The 16557-nt window shown below is 34.9% G+C and overlaps 1 long non-coding RNA gene across 1 annotated transcript in view; it reads left to right on the forward strand.

Moving 5' to 3' along the window:
- LOC103665749 overlaps nucleotides 1-16557 on the forward strand; it is a 135840-nt gene that overhangs the window by 116617 nt on the left and 2666 nt on the right. Inside the window, exon 4 of the long non-coding RNA XR_569371.1 lies at nucleotides 8003-8113. This is a non-coding gene — a long non-coding RNA (uncharacterized LOC103665749). The remainder of the gene's footprint in view (nucleotides 1-8002; nucleotides 8114-16557) is intronic.

The raw sequence follows: 16557 nt of genomic DNA on the forward strand, positions 1-16557 counted from the left end.
TCCTTTCAGCTTTGTTAAAAGGTGTTTTTATTTTTGTTTTCTGTATTTTTTAATTGCATCTTTATTTAGTCATATTCTTTTCCTTCTGAAATCCACCTTTCTGATATTAATATAACCAGTTTTCATTCTTTTTATTAGTATTAGTATGATGTATATTTTCAATTTTTTTTTTACTGTAAGCTGCTGATGTCTTTTTTTTTTTTTTAAAGATTTTATTTATTTATTCGACAGAGATAGAGACAGCCAGCGAGAGGGGGAACACAAGCAGGGGGAGTGGGAGAGGAAGAAGCAGGCTCATAGCGGAAGAGCCTGATGTGGGGCTCGATCCCATAACGCCGGGATCACGCCCTGAGCCGAAGGCAGACGCTTAACCGCTGTGCCACCCAGGCGCCCCTGCTGATGTCTTTTTTACCTAACAGATTTCTTGTGGCCAACTTGGAGTTGCTCCTTGCTGTGTTATCATCCAACCTGACAATCTTTGATTTTAGTTGCAATATTTAATTGGGGTTTAATTTACTTTTAATGTGAGTATTGATTTGGTCGTGTTTAAATCTACTTCCATTCTACTTATTCGATCCTTTTTTCCCCTTTTGTTTCTACTTTCTTTTAGATGAAGTGAGTATTATTTAAGATTCATTTTTCTTCATTACTAGCTTATTATCTTTACCTGCTTTCATTACTTGCTTTAGGGTTTATATATTTTCAACTTATCAAAGACTACACTCAAAAGATGTTATAGCATTTTGCTACAGTATAAAATTGTACAGCTTCATACTTTTATTTCTCTCCTCCTGGCCCTTGTGCTATTGTTGGCATACATTTTCCTCTAGGTATTCCTTTTTCCTGGCCGTTCACGTAGGTAATAAAAGATATTCAACATCCACTGTGTTTTAGACATTATGCATTATATTCTAGGCATGTATTCTAACTTAGTTCTCATAGTCTCATAAGATAACAATCATTCCTTTCATTTTTCGGATGTGAAAACTGAAGCTCAAAGAGATTATATAACTCTCCTAAGTCAGGTATCCATTAGGGGGGAGATGAAAATCAAACCCAGGTCTTTATAATTCTAAAACCTATGTTTGTGTTTATTATATACCACCCTTTTAATAAGTACTTATCGAATGAACAAACGAACTTCTAAATTGGTGTAATTTGAGGGACAAAAGAAAGGTACTCTGAATTCCAAAATATTTACATTTGCTTTGCTTTATAATACCTAAAATTTTTGTAAGTGGAACATATCCCTCCAGCTTAAAATGATAAGCAGCTAAATATAGCACCCACAATGTTTACTAAGAGTATCAGTGGACACGGGAGTGGTTAATTAATAAACCAAGAACCTCTGGTGCTTAAAAAGATGTTTAGTGAGTGTTGCACACACACAAAAATAAACTAGCACTACTGAGAACCGGGTCTGTTTTCTCCTAAGTCTCAGTGAGGAGGTGGTATGTCCAGCCGCAGCCCCGCAGCCATCCCCACAGGCAAGGAAGAATAAGAATTCAACAGAGTGCTGGAATTAGAGATTTCAGAGACGAACAAGTGGAGCTGGAGGTTAGTACTCTGCATATTGACATGCACAGCCTATGGAGACACTGCTGATAAAGGCTGCTTGTATAAGCACATTTATAAGCAGAAACTGCAAGTTTTCAAATGAGTTGTGTTCCCTCAATAGCTATCTCCTCAGTGAAATGCTGAAAAAGGAGCAATACAGCATGAACCAAGACCACATTGCTACAAGAAAAAATGTGAGGAATTCAGGGGAAAAAAACAGAAAGAGCCATCCAAGAAATATAGATGAAAGGATTGGCAAACATTTTAAAATTATTTTGTGGGATTTGAACACCGTTCCGTAGGACACCAGCTTCCTAGCAGTAACAGATAGCGAGTAGTGTGGCAGGTGAGACAGGGTTCTCCTTCACTGCTTAATAAGGATTGCAGTGAGAGAGAAAAGAGGGAGTTTGGGGGAAGGTGCAGGGGATGCTGATTTGCTAGAGTGAAATCAATGCTAACTAGAGTAGTAGAAGGAAATTAATTGATGGACTAAGTGAAATGTGAGGTTTTGATTGATTTTGTAAAATTAGAAACTATAGAAGTCAAGGCATGTGAAGGAAAGAGAATGCTCTGAGTATCACCTTGGGAGTGGAACAGTTTCCTCTAATCGCAGAGTTTAAGGTTGTGCCAGGTAGATGGACAGCTGAAATTTATTGGTGATGGAAGCCATTTAGATTAAGGATTCTTAACTATGATGATATAAACTGATGGCTGTGAGTTTTTAACTGACCTTTTGTTAAACCAAACTTAACAAATATTTACTTTTTGAATTTAGAACAGTCATTGGATAAGCATATTAAGAAGCAATAAACAAAAATATGCATATGAATCAAGGCTTTTTGGATCAATAGTTGTTCTGCCTTGAATGAAGCATCTTAAACTCTTCTTCTGTACAACTAGAACTGATTTCCCAAGAAACATCCAGTTCCTCAGTCTCAATGTTAAACTTACTTTTTATTTACTCTCACCATTAAGTTTTATAAATTACTACATATACTAACTGAAAATATTGAAAGAACAGTTATGGTTATTGAAATATCTGTTTAGAATTTTAGGAGAACATTTTTGCAAGAACGATTTCTTTAAAACAGACGGATTATATGTATATGTTATGTAAATGCACATATGTGTGTATATATGTAAATGTATTTTTTTCTAATCTTAATTGGTAAGAGATATTAAAATATTATCTTGTGAGTCTTTAAAATAACCTGAAGCTTATAATACTAACAAGACAAGGTACTATCCCTGCATTATTGAAATTTTTTTTTCTCTTTTAAGTTTCCAGGGCCGCCTGGGTGGCTCAGTTGGCTAAGCATCCTCCTCTTGGTTTCAACTCAGGTCATGATCTCATGGGTCGAGGGATCACCCTGTGTGGGGCTCTGTGCTTAGTGAGGAGTCTGCTTGAAGATTCTCTCTCCCTGTCCTTCTACTCCTCTCCCAGGTCACGTTCGCACTCTCTAAAATAAATAAATCTTAAAAGAAAGAATTTCTGAACATCTTTTTAAGGGTAGAAAAAGACAGCAGATCTTCCGTCCTTGTTTAACTGCCTGACCGGAACTGAAATTGAGGGGATATCCAAGAGAAATAACAAAGTGCGCCTTAAACTTGTTTTCAGATAACAGGGTCTCTATTTCAGAGACAGGTGGTACAGAGCTACTGTCTGTTATGTTTATAATTGGAAACACTATCTTGTGGCTCCTGTTATTAATCCAAATTAGATTACTTCATCAGGATAACAAAATTTTTCAGTGGTGCATTAGCAGGTTTTCATAATAATTCTGACCTTTAGTGCAGACAAGGCATTTCTTTCTATCTACCTATTATATGATTTTGGGAACACAGACCACAAAGTTTCACTTATTTCTTACGAAGGTATTATATAATCTCTTCCTATTCTGGATGATTTATTTGTTTGGGGACTTCAGATTTATTTTTAGTGTTTTACTAAGCCTGATATTTAATTACTGCACAATTTGCAATTTAACCCTTTCCCCAGTTTTAAGTTACTTCCTCTAAAACACTTTTCATGGCCTCGTAGGCTTGGTTAGTTCCATCCTATTCCATACTTTGACTCTACTGGAGCTGCTCACATTAAAACTGTGTCATTTCACTTTATAATTTTATGTTCATTTTGTAGTACAATGATATAACTTTGAAAAAAGTCAAAAGAGCAAGTCTTATAAGCAGGGTGTTTATTTATATACCTTGCTTTTCCAGAGACAGTCTCATTTTTTAACCGTTTCTTTAACATCCCATGTATCAGTCCCCTTTCACGCTCAAAATGTCCTAGTTTGGATGATAAATGATACATATGGTTACTACACTTATAAAAACTATACCCCTAACAACTACCAAAAGCTTAGTTAAGCAGTGGTCACTCAATAAAGATTTGTGGAATTAGTAAATGAATAAATAATAAAGTCAGTGAATGAATTGACCATACTCATCCTTAATTCTGTTTTTTAAAAACATATTTTGGAAAGTCCTCTTTTAAAAACTCGATCCCTCACCTTACATTCATAACAGAAAAGGAAGCAGTAAATAACAGACTAAAATGTCTTGAGCCAAAACTTGTGAACATTTTCATATATTACTTGGGAGACACTACTTCTGCAATTCATATGAAGAATTATCTATTTTCTGTTTACTTCTTTTTCTGCCTCTCTTTCTCTTTAGGTCCCCTTTCTGTCTCTCTTTGATTCTTTTTTAGTGGCTTGTTATTTTTCATAATTCTTCCTGGTATCAGTGCAGACAAGACTTAAAAGATCTTTATGCTGTGCCTCTGTTAAGTAGAAAAATATTTCATTTATAGCTTTCAGTATTTCCTATCTATTTCTTTTTGAAGAATTTGGTCATGAATTATACATACCAGCACAGTATGAAATATTCAACTCATGTTCTTTCATTCCAGTTCAGCCTACCAAACAAAGAAGGGTGGTTTGAACATAGAAAAAAGAAGGTCTGATAGCCATATGCCAGTGCTATTTAATAGCATTTTTTCCATAGGAAGGCCCAGATGAAAAGTCCAGCATAACTAGATTTTATACACTCAGTGCAACTCATGTAAGTTATTAAATTAACTGAAACAGAAACTTGGCTTTAAGCATATAAAATAGACTTCTCAAACTACAAGAGTTGTTTTTTAAAAGTCATAGAGAAATAGTAATTATTGTTGCAAAAGTGAATTATCATTATACAAGGCCACAGTTAGACATATTTTAGGAAATTTGGAAAAAATATAGATGTATTAGGTCAATGACTACTTTTTAATTAGTAACTGAAGATGTTCACTATCCATTTGAATTAGTAACTGATTGATTATTCTGTTTAGATTCTTTACCATGAAAAGTTTCTTACACCATATCTTTCTAAGTCTAGAAAGAGTGAAGTCCTTTCTTGTTCCTGAGGAATTCTGAGTTATATCTGAGGGGAGTGATTTCAGGTTATTGCTGGCAAACTCTTCCTTAGGAAAAGCACAGTATAATAATATTCTTTATTAAGCTAACTTGCCCCTCAGACAATCTTCAGACTTCGTGGTTTGGAAATTATTTGATTTTAAACTGGCTGCCACAAATATAAACTCAGTCATCCTATTCAATGGAAGCTTTTTTGTTTTCACTTAGAATAGCTATTTTAGCTTGTCTGAAATCTTTTCTTCAAGCTAAAAAGTTAATTTATGGTTGAGAGTCTCTGACAATATAATCTTGGATATATATTTAAGACCTCAGAGCGATCCTTTTTCATTCTTGTTAAATATGATATAGTGTCCTCCAAATTTTGAAGGCTCCTAACTCTATTTGTTATTATTCAGTTCATTTCAAAATTATTTAATTGAATATTAGTATTGCACAGAGTAAATGGAGCATTTTACAAAAAACATACTAAATTTTTTATTCTTCTGTCTCTCGCCACTTAGATAATCTAGTATAAACACAAAAATTGAAATTGGATCTTAAATAATTTAAATTTTATCCTTGTAAAAAATATTTATAGAGCACTGATTCTATACCAGCATTTGTTTTTAACACCTTTATGTGGATGTCATATTAATCAATGTTTTCCAAAAAAACAGAACCAATAGGAGATGATTGATGACAGATAGATAGAGAGAGAGAGAGATGATAAATAGAGAGATATATGAAAGATTTATTGTAGGAAATTGGCTCATGTGATTATGGGGGTGGAGAAGTCCCACAATCTCTCATCTGTAAGCTGGAGAATGAGGAAGACGATGGTGTAATTCAATCTGAGTCCGAAGGCCTGTGAACCAGGGGAGCTGATGGTGTAAGTCCAAGTACAAAAGCACTGGAAATAGGAGCTGGATGGTGTAAGTCAAGATCTGAGTTCAAAGACCCAAGAGGGGTGCCAGCATCCGGGAGCAGGAGGAGATGTATATCTTAGCGCAAGCAAAAAGAGCTATTCATCCTTTCTCTGACTTTTTGTTCTATTCAGGCCCTCAACAGGTAAGATGATGCCCGCCTGCAATGGTGAGGGCAACCTTCTTGAGCCACTGTACCAGTTCAAATGCTAATCTCTTCTGGAAGCACCCTGATAGACACAAGCAGAAATAATAATTTACCAGCTATCCGTCATCCCGTATCCCAGTCAGGTAGACCCATAAAATGAACCATCACAGATGTGTTATTTAATGCCTCTCCTCCAAGACCTCCTTTAAGTCTTCTCAAAATAGCATTGTTCTTGTCCTTGTTTGATCTTACACATCTCTTTTTCACTCCAGATGATTTCTTCCAGTTTAACTTTGTGCCTGCCAATTCTGTCTTTTAAAATTTTTTGACTATCATTCAACTAGCTGTTGGCTTTTTTTTTTTTTTGCAAATGGCTATTAAATGTTAAAGATTGCAACTTGTTTTCCTTCTAGTTGTTCTGTTTAATTCTTTTGTCAAATGAGCCCTTCTTTTGCCATGGTGGACTTTTCCCCTGTTATAATCTATGTTCTTTCTTTCATTTATTTAATAATATTAAATATAATTATGGTCTATTAATTATTTTTTTTTTATTCCAAGTTGTTTGGAGCACAATATCATTATGCCTGTTTAACTACCCTGGTGGACTATTTTTTTTTTTTTTGGTGTTTATCATTATTATTATTAATAACACTAAATTCTTTTACTGTTGTACTAGTTTTCTACTGCTATACAGCAAACTACCACAAACTTAGGAACATAAAACAACACCCTGTTACTATCTCACAGTTGTATAGGTCAGAAGTGTGGACAGGCTTTATTGAATTCTCTGCTTAGTCTTTGAAGGCCAAACTCAAAGTGCTGGTCCAATTGGACTTTTAACAGGAGGCTCTGGGGAAAATTCTGCTTCCAGCCTCATTCAGATATTTGGAAGAACTCAATCCTTATGAATCTGAGGATCCTAATTCCTTGATGCAGCCTTGGGCCACTCACACCCTCAAGAGGCAGCGCACATTCCTTCTTTTGTAGCTCCCCACATCTTCAAACCAGCAATGACACGTCAACTCTTTCTCACACTTGAAATCTGTCTCTGCTGATTCCGGTCAAAGAACATTCTTCTTTTAAAGGCATGTGATTATAGTAGGCCCACTCGGATAATCCTTTGAAAAAAAGAAGAAGAAGAAGAAGGAACTCAGTCAACTGGTTTGTAACTTTATCTGCGAAATCCCTTTTGTCATATAACAAAATTAGAACATGATATCTCGGGGCGCCTGGGTGGCACAGCGGTTGAGCGTCTGCCTTCGGCCCGGGGTGTGATCCCGGCGTTACGGGATCGAGCCCCACATCAGGCTCCTCTGCTATGAGCCTGCTTCTTCCTCTCCCACTCCCCCTGCTTTTGTTCCCTCTCTTGCTGGCTGTCTCTATCTCTGTCAAATAAATAAATAAAATCTTTAAAAAAAAAAAAAAGAACATAATATCTCAATATATTCACAATCAAGGATTAGGAATAATTAGATAACAGTTGTTTTAGTTTGAATATTTATCTGTTTATAATATTCAAAAATATATTGTTATAGTATGATTTCAGCCTCTGTTTTTTCATTTTTTTATTTGCTTTTTCATTTTTGTATGTCTTATGGTCATATTTCAATGCTATTTTCTTCATTGGTACTGCGCTTGTAGACTTTTTTTTTTTTTAACTTTACTTAACTTTTCAAGAAAGACTTACTTTTCCGTCTACCAAAAACTCAGAGTAGGCGTCAACCAGGATATTTCTTTGTTGCTTCCCTAGATGCATCCCCGATGATAGAGCACTTCCAGTCTCCCTTCCTTAAAAGGCATCCTTTTCAGTGTTCCTACTGAAAGTAAGGATCTCAGCTCCTCCTAGCAGTTCAAAGACCAAATGTTCTATTTCTGCTTGTGCATTAAAACTCCAGCCTCAACTCTAGAGAAACATTGATCCAAAATATACAAGCATAAAGCACTTATAAATGTAGGCTCCTTGTTTTTTCTTGAAGATCCTGTGAGTGAATAACTGCATTTACCCACATGTCAGTGAGAAGGCAGGACCTGGAAACTGTGTTCACAAGTCTCCTCAAATGATGAAGTCGAGAAGTCTCCTGTCTGAGGTAATATTCCATTAAATTCACAAGGTAAACTTGTTCACAATTGAACATTTTCTGACAATAGCCATTTGTCCATGCCCTATGGAAGGTTTTTCTAGAGGTGTTTTTGTTCTTTCTCTTCTCATGTACAGGTTACAGTGATACAAGGAGCGGGAATGTTGTTACGGGTCTTGGTCCCACACTTCAAGTCATATTTTGACAGTATCAGTGGTATTGCTGGAGTAACACAGCAGTGCATTTTACTCGGGAAATTCCAGTCTGTGGTTAGGTAGAACTGGCATTAAATTGTTCTATGAAGACTACTAGACAAACAACACAATTTTCTCTGTCTTGGCTCTGAGTTATGTTTGTGAATGGGCAAAACGAATTAATAATGGTAAAGATCAGAACAGAGGTTTCCAAGGATAGGATAGAGTTGGTTATCGACTGCAGTTGAGCATGAGGCAATGCTCTTTGTTGAAATAAGTCTTCTCTATCACGATCTGGATGGTGATTACATTTGTAAAAGCTCATCCAGCTGTGCAGTTGGGATTTGCACCTTTCACTTGCTGCATGTATTTTAACCTCAATTAAAAAGCACAAATAGAGAAAAGATCAAATCGATAAAACCACAAAACATCTTTTACTTAGAACTATTAGTCATATATATATAATATATTCTTATCTCTCATTGTTTTACATGTATTAAATATATTTACATGTACTAAATATACTTACATATATTAAAGATGAACTTTCTAGTATGATTTTAATTTCCCATTTTAATATTTTATTGAACTAATACATTTCTTACATGTTATATGAGTGTATGTGTCTCTATTTTTATTAAACTACAATATAAAATAAGGACACCTATGAAAAACATGGTTATATAGAGCCCTTGTTTGTTCTTTGAATGTTATTTAAAATTAGGCATCTGAGAAACAGACTTAGCAATATATATTACTTCAGAAATTAGTAAGGATTCCAAAAGCTATCCATTAATTAAGGTAAGAATAAAATCCATCTTGTAGGTTGAGAAAAAAATAGTTAAATATAAAAAGAGAGAAGATAAAAGAAATATCCTGAAAAGGACGTGTAGACAAGGGTTTGTACCTTGAGTTTAGTTAAATCACATTTTCTTGTCCCTTAGAGGAGTCTTTAGCTGACTGTGAATTCAAGGTTCAAAACAATTTAATGGCACCATATTATTTTTTTCATTATAACTTTTTCTGTATAAATATTTAAAATCTTCCTGTACCTATATTACTTTGCTTTCTTCGTAAGAAAAGTAGTTGGGTATCTTTTTCATATTTTGTGGTTTATTTGCAGGAAGATTTTCTATATATCCTAGAAAATTATAGTAATCTTTGGTTTTGAGTCACAATTTCTCTAAAAAAAATTATGTAGTGTTATGTTCCCCCACATTCCTATGTTAAATACCAAACCCAGTGTAATCATTGTATTTGGAGGTATTTGAGTTTAAATGAGATCATGGGAGGGGCGCCTGGGTGGCACAGCGGTTAAGCGTCTGCCTTCGGCTCAGGGCGTGATCCTGGCGTTATGGGATCGAGCCCCACATCAGGCTCCTCCGCTATGAGCCTGCTTCTTCCTCTCCCACTCCCCCTGCTTGTGTTCTCTCTCTCGCTGGCTGTCTCTATCTCTGTCGAATAAATAAATAAAATCTTTAAAAAAAAAAAAATGAGATCATGGGAGTGGAGCCCTTAGAAGAGAGGAAGAGAGAAGAAAGTGCTTTCATCTGGCAGGCATTTTGACCCTGGACTTCCTAGCCTCCAAAACTGTGAGAAATAAATGTTTATTACTTAAGCTGCCCAGTCAATGGTATGTTTTTATAGCAGCCCAAACTAAGATAATGGTTATTTACTTATAAAAATACTTCTGAATGATTTTCAGTGGATACTGTCCATCATAGGTTAAAATTATAAGTTCAGTGCAGATTTGCAACTAACCAGAACCTTCTATATTTGACAGGGAATAGAAAGTTGTAGAAGCAGGGTCTTGCTGATCATCAAAGGGCCAGTAAACAAGAATAAAGTTCTCCTTCTTCAATCATCACTACCATCTTTGTGACAGAAAGTAGGATGCAAGGAAATGTTGTTTATAAAGAGAACGTAATAAGAAAAAAAATCACTTTTTGTAATTTAGGGCACACTATGGTGGCATTTTATTTTTTACTCCTGCCCTGCTAACTTACCTATATTTTTTAGACTGAATTCTAGATACAAATACATATGAATATTAAAACAATGGTATGGCCAGGTTGATTAACGAGTGGTCATATCCTACATTGTAATTATTAAAAATATTCTATTGGAATAGACATCAAGTTTCGTTAGTTTCCTTTAGTCTCAGAATTATTTGAACTATTCAAATTTCATCATCTGTTCTAGAAAAATGACATTTATAAATGAAGTCTTAGTGCATTTAAAAATAGAGGATTTGGAAAGTTTCTATCACTATCTTGTCAAGTAACTGTAGATGACTATTGGTGAGACATTTTTTCTTTGGCAAATTGGACTTTAATCGAGTGTGATACGATGTACTGATTAGAACAGTGATATCTTAACACTAAGAGATCTGAGACCCTCATCAATTTTTTATTTTATTAAATTATAGAAATACCAGGGCCGCAGGGGGCACCCTCCTTCTACCCACCATTCTCACAGTTCAGTGGAATTGTTCCCTGTGGTGATATTTCACATAACACAGAATAATTCATCTTCATGTGTGCTGACTATGAACTGCTCATTTTTCATAAATATTTTTATTTTTCTTAAATTTCTTTGAAGCTGATTCACTCATCCCTTGATCAGCATTTTTTAAAAAATTTTTAACATAATTGCTACCCATTGACATGGAAGAAACTAGAAACTTCATTCTAATCATCTGGAAAGAAAGTTGTAGTAAAAGGCTTACTAATTATGTGCTGAGTCACAGTGATAAAATGATGCAAAGTTAAAAATCTGTCATATTTTTAGAAAGTTGGGTAATGTCTTTGAGACTTTTTTCCCTGAAAGATATACTTTTATAGGACTAATAAAGTAATTGTCTAGAGGCACCTGGCTGGTTCATGTGACTCTTGATCTTAGGATTGTGAGTTCGAGTCCCACGTTGGGTATGAAGATTATTTAAAAATAAAAATCTTAAAAAAAAAAAAGTCACTGTCTGGATGTAATTACATATACTATCACATCTGTCCAAGTATACTACTTTGAGAAGAGTTACATATCAGTCAGAGCTGTCGTGGATTAAATCCGCATCGCAAACTTGCTCTATCTATGGTGAATTCTACTTTATTTAATACTTCTAAAACTTGAAATTTTTAAAACACTTTTCTCTGGCATTTACTTTATTCTATTTGTAATTGAATGAGTTTTCTGGGGCTTCTGTAACAAAGTACAACAACTGAGTGGCTCAATCAATAGCAATGTATCATCTCACGGTTCTAGAGGCTGGAAGTCTGAGATCAGGGTGTGAGAGGTGCCATACTCCCTCTGAAGACACCAGGGAAGGATCTGTTCCATACCTGTCTCCTAGATTCTGGTGGTTTGCCCCAATCTTTCCTGGCTCGTGGCAACATAATTCCAGTCTTCACATGGCATCTTCCCTTCATTTGTGTCCAAATTCTCCCTTTCTGTAAGGACATCAGTCACACAGGAGTGTGTGCATNNNNCCAACTCCACCATGATCTCATCTTGACTAATTACATTTGCAATGACCTTATTTCCAAACAAGGTCAGATTCTGAGGTAATGGGGGTTAGGATTTAAACATGAGAGTTTGGGGGAGGGGGTGGATATAATACATCCATAACAATAATATAAATACTTCTTTAAACATCTGACAATGTATTTATTTTTAAAACTAATGTTCTATTTGAAACTAGAAGCAAAAAAGCCTGTTATCAAATTTGAAAGCATATCTTTTGTAATTTGTGAGTGAACTGTGTGTGCCTGAAGATTTTATTATATCAGACTTATACGACTGGGTATGTAGTAGATATTACTGTACACTAATGAAACAAAAGGAGGGAGGATACATCAGTTCAAAACTCAACATGATGTAAGGTCCATAAACACTACTATAAAATAAAAACAGCTAAATGTTTCATATTCAAGTACACTTTTGCAAAATCCTACCATCGACCTCAAAAGGAGGGCATTACTTTGGATAATATAGATGATGAATAAATCTTCAATTGTGCACCCCTCACTTTGATGCCTTCCATTCTCAAAATGTATATTTTATTGTATTTTTCTCTGCTAAAATTTGCCTCGCCAGGGGATTCCTTCTGCCAAATAAAGAGCAAACTTTCACATAAAGGGAAAATGTTTTTTACCCACAACAAAAAGTTAGATCCTGCTGAGTGTTTCCCCAGGCTTCTATAAAAATTCACAGGTGAAGCTCTGCCACCTTAAAAGAAACCCAAAACAGCTTTGATCAGCTAAACAGAAATAGTTTTTATTCTAAGTACATTAAAATACACAAAGAAAGCACAGTATAGGCATTGCTTTTGGCTGTTATTTCCCTGTTTATGATACTTTATAACAAAACTTTAAAATACTCTTAAAAATACTTTCTAACTTAAAAGGCATCATTTGAAACAATTTCATGCTGGGGTGATAATTAGTTTTATTTCCTGCCATGCTATGACCCTGACCCTTATTTCCTTACTTTTTTGAGATATCATTGAGAAATAATTGTGTGCTTAATAAAAAAAAAGAAACTTTCCATAATTTTAAAGTACTAACTTATGTCTTTTATTACATAAAAAACTATTAAATAGTGCAAATTTGTTTTGATATTATAAAAAAAGTCCAACTCTAAAAATATCTATGTTAATGTCCTTCTTTTTTATAAAAATTTTATTTTTTGGAATATCTAAAATCTAGGGTTTTTTTCTGATTAAAAATGTAATACTTATTCAGTTTATATCATTTGGAATATGGAGAGAGTTGGAAGTAATTTTAATAACACATATGTAAATCCACAAATATAGAGGCCCACAACTAATGTAGTTGATATAAAGCTAGTCTTATATACATATACATATTATGTGCATACATACATTGAAAAAATTGCATCTCAAAGAGGCAGAGGGAGGATGTACAATTGCATATTTTCTATTTTTTTCTTCAAATTTAAAAAAAAATTCTAGTTAGTAAACTTAGAGTGTAATATCGGTTTCAGGAGTAGAATTTAGTGATTCATCACTTCTGTATAGCACCCAGTGCTCAACATAACACGCTCTTTAATACCCATCAGCTATTTATTTATTTATTTAAGATTTTATTTATTTGTTTGACAGAGAGAGAGACAGCGAGAGAGGGAACACAAGCAGGGGGAGTGGGAGAGGGAGAAGCAGGCTCCCAGCAGAGCAGGGAGCCTGATGCGGGGCTTGATCCCAGAACACTGGGAGTGCGACCTGAGCCGAAGGCAGACGCTTAATGACTGAGCCACCCAGGTGCCCCCCCATCACGTATTTAGCTCAGTCCCTGCCCATCTCCCCTCCAGTAGCCCTCAATTTGTTCTCTATAGTTAAGAATCTCTCTCTCTCTCTTTTTTTTTTAAAGATTTGTTTATTTGAGAGAGAGAGAGAACGGGGTAGGGGGCAGTGATGGGCAGAGGGAGAGAGAGTGAGAGAGTCTCAAGCAGACTCCATGTTGAGCGCAGAGCACACATCCCTGAAGTGGGGCTCAATCTTACAACCCTGAGATCAGTGTCCTAAGATCACAACCTGAGATCATGACCTGAGCTGAAACCAAGAGTTGGATGCTTAACTGGCTCTGCCACCCAGGTGCCCCTATAGTTAAGGGTCTCTTAGGTTTTCTTCCCTCTTTTTCCCCCCTTCCCTTATGTTCATCCTTTTTGTTTCTTAAATTCCACATGTGAGTGAAATCATATGGTATTTTGCCTATTTACTAAAATAAGTATACGAAGAGAAGGGATGTGAGGGGCCTAAAACTGGAAAGATATTTGTCTAAAGTTCAGTCAAGCAGAGGAGAAATTTAAGGCCATTTTGGTCCAGACTCTCATAGGATTTTATTGCCTTTGGTAGAGTTCTTTCCTAATCTGGGTTTTGTCGGTCATTTGTGGAATGCTTCTAAGGGATGGGAGTAAAACTCCTGACACTTCCTACATGACTTGCCCATGAGCAGAGCAGGCTCTGTCAGCCAGAAAAGCCCAAGGGCAGAAGGACACAGGGGGTGGCAATTGGAAGCAAAGCAAACATGGCTAGAAATTGTAAGGGCCAAGAGGGTATCAGCGGGGCATCAACAGAATCTGCCAGAGATCCCATCATTGTCTGGAACACTACTCGAGGCTTTGAAGGTACTAAACCATTTTTAAAAATCGAAGTAGATATTGAAGAATTCATGCTCAATGTATGCTTGAGTAACCAGTCCCGTCTTATCCTGCAAGTCTTCAGCAAAACTGTTCTATGGCAATAAGAAATCATAACTTGATCCTTTCTTAAAATGCACCTTAGTATATAATAACGTTGTCAATAAATAACTGCTGATTTTTATTGTTTTCACTCAAGATAGCGTATTGAATGGAAAGAGTTTATTTTTTTGGTAAAATAAGGGCATATATATGTCTTAATTCAGTGATTTACATAATGAGTACATTTACATAATGAGTGCTGGGTAGAAATTTCTGTAGCTGGAAACGTAATAGAATCTTATGGGCAATTAAATTCTCTCTCTAGAATTTTTTTTCTCACTATAGTTTTTTCATAGTGAAAACATTACAGAGTAATAAATCCATAGCCTTTGATGTTCTGGTCACAAAGACACTAAAGAAAAAAAATCTCGCTCATATTTGTTTAGATAAAATAATCATCAATCTTCACCTCAGGGCTGTTTCAGGAAACTTCTCAAACCTTCAGTTTCCTACTGAGTATTAGCTAATAGCCTTTGATTTGATAGTTGTTTGGATGGCAATCTATTGGATTAAATGATGCCCTAAAGCTACCTCTCGGCAGAATTAAAATTCAGTATTTCTGTCGGTAAATTATGCTAGCTTTATTTAATTAGAGATTTCAAGGTGTCTAATTTGAAGTCTGACATCTATTGAGCTTTGCTCTAACATGTTATTAATTGCAGGGTTGGAATTGAAATTTTATGCTTAAAAAGAATATCAAATTCCAGTGATAAGGAGAAAAACAGATTCATAAGACAATGTTTCATTAAAGAAGGTATTAGAAGTTTCAAGAGAACAGCATTCTAACTGCAGCACACAGGAATTTGCTGGTGGATGGCCAAAGCTATTTTATTTTATTTTATTTTATTTTATTTTATTTTTAAAGACTTGTTTGAGTTTGCCTATAAGCGAAGCATCAGATATGAAAGGTATGTAGTCACATTTTCATCAGACATTGGACAAATTTTATGAAAAACATTGTAAAGTATAGAATGTTTATAGCGCTCTTGAGAAATATAAATGCAGTTTCTTGGTAGTACAACTAAAGAGGAACATTTTAAAAACATTGCATTACATTTCTTGGTCCTTATACATAAATGGAATTGGAAATAAACATTGTTGATCTCTTTTACAAGAAAAAAAAAAGAGCCAAACTTATATCTAGGCATATAATGGCATACATTAAAGAAAAAAAAATGAAGAAACACTTAAAAACAAGGAAAAATAATGGTGAGTTTGAGGTCAATGAAAAATGTATGCAAGAGAATTTTTAATTAAAGTGGCACTTAAGCATGTAACATTTATTTTTTCAATTATATATTTCAATGGCAGTACTTCTAGCATAAGAAGTAGAGAAATTATAATTTTTACTATAAAAATGAATCAGTATTCTGTACCATTTATTATAATAAAAATTTAATAGTTTAGTACCATTATATATCAATTTATAGTTAGTGGAATATCTTATTAAGGATAACAATTCACTATAATGCTAAAAATATTATGTAAGTTAGGGGCGCCTGGGTGGCACAGCAGTTAAGCGTCTGCCTTCGGCTCAGGGTGTGATCCCGGTGTTCTGGGATCGAGCCCCACATCAGGCTCCTCTGCTGTGAGCCTGCTTCTTCCTCTCCCACTTCCCCTGCTTGTGTTCCCTCTCTCTCTGGCTGTCTCTATCTCTGTCAAATAAATAAATTAAAAAAAAAATCTTAAAAAAAATATATATTATGTAAGTTAATAAGGTAATTGGCCTGAAGTGGAATAAATATAAATGAACAGAACAAAAGTGTTTAACCTTCACTCCATTTAGCTTTTTCTAGTTTTCAGACATAGTTTAATTATCATCTTATATATCTATATAAATGCTATGCTATTTTTTGGCTCTTGGACAAATGACTTAAACTCTATGCATTAGTATCCTCAGCTATAGAACAGATATGCTAATGAAGCTATTAACCTCATACTTAAGAAACACTTTAGAATAGCAACTGTCACAGAGTAAATATTATATAGATACTTGTCAAATAA

This window comes from Ursus maritimus, unplaced genomic scaffold (genome assembly GCF_017311325.1).
Source record: "Ursus maritimus isolate PB19 unplaced genomic scaffold, ASM1731132v1 scaffold_36, whole genome shotgun sequence".
NCBI lineage: Eukaryota > Metazoa > Chordata > Mammalia > Carnivora > Ursidae > Ursus > Ursus maritimus.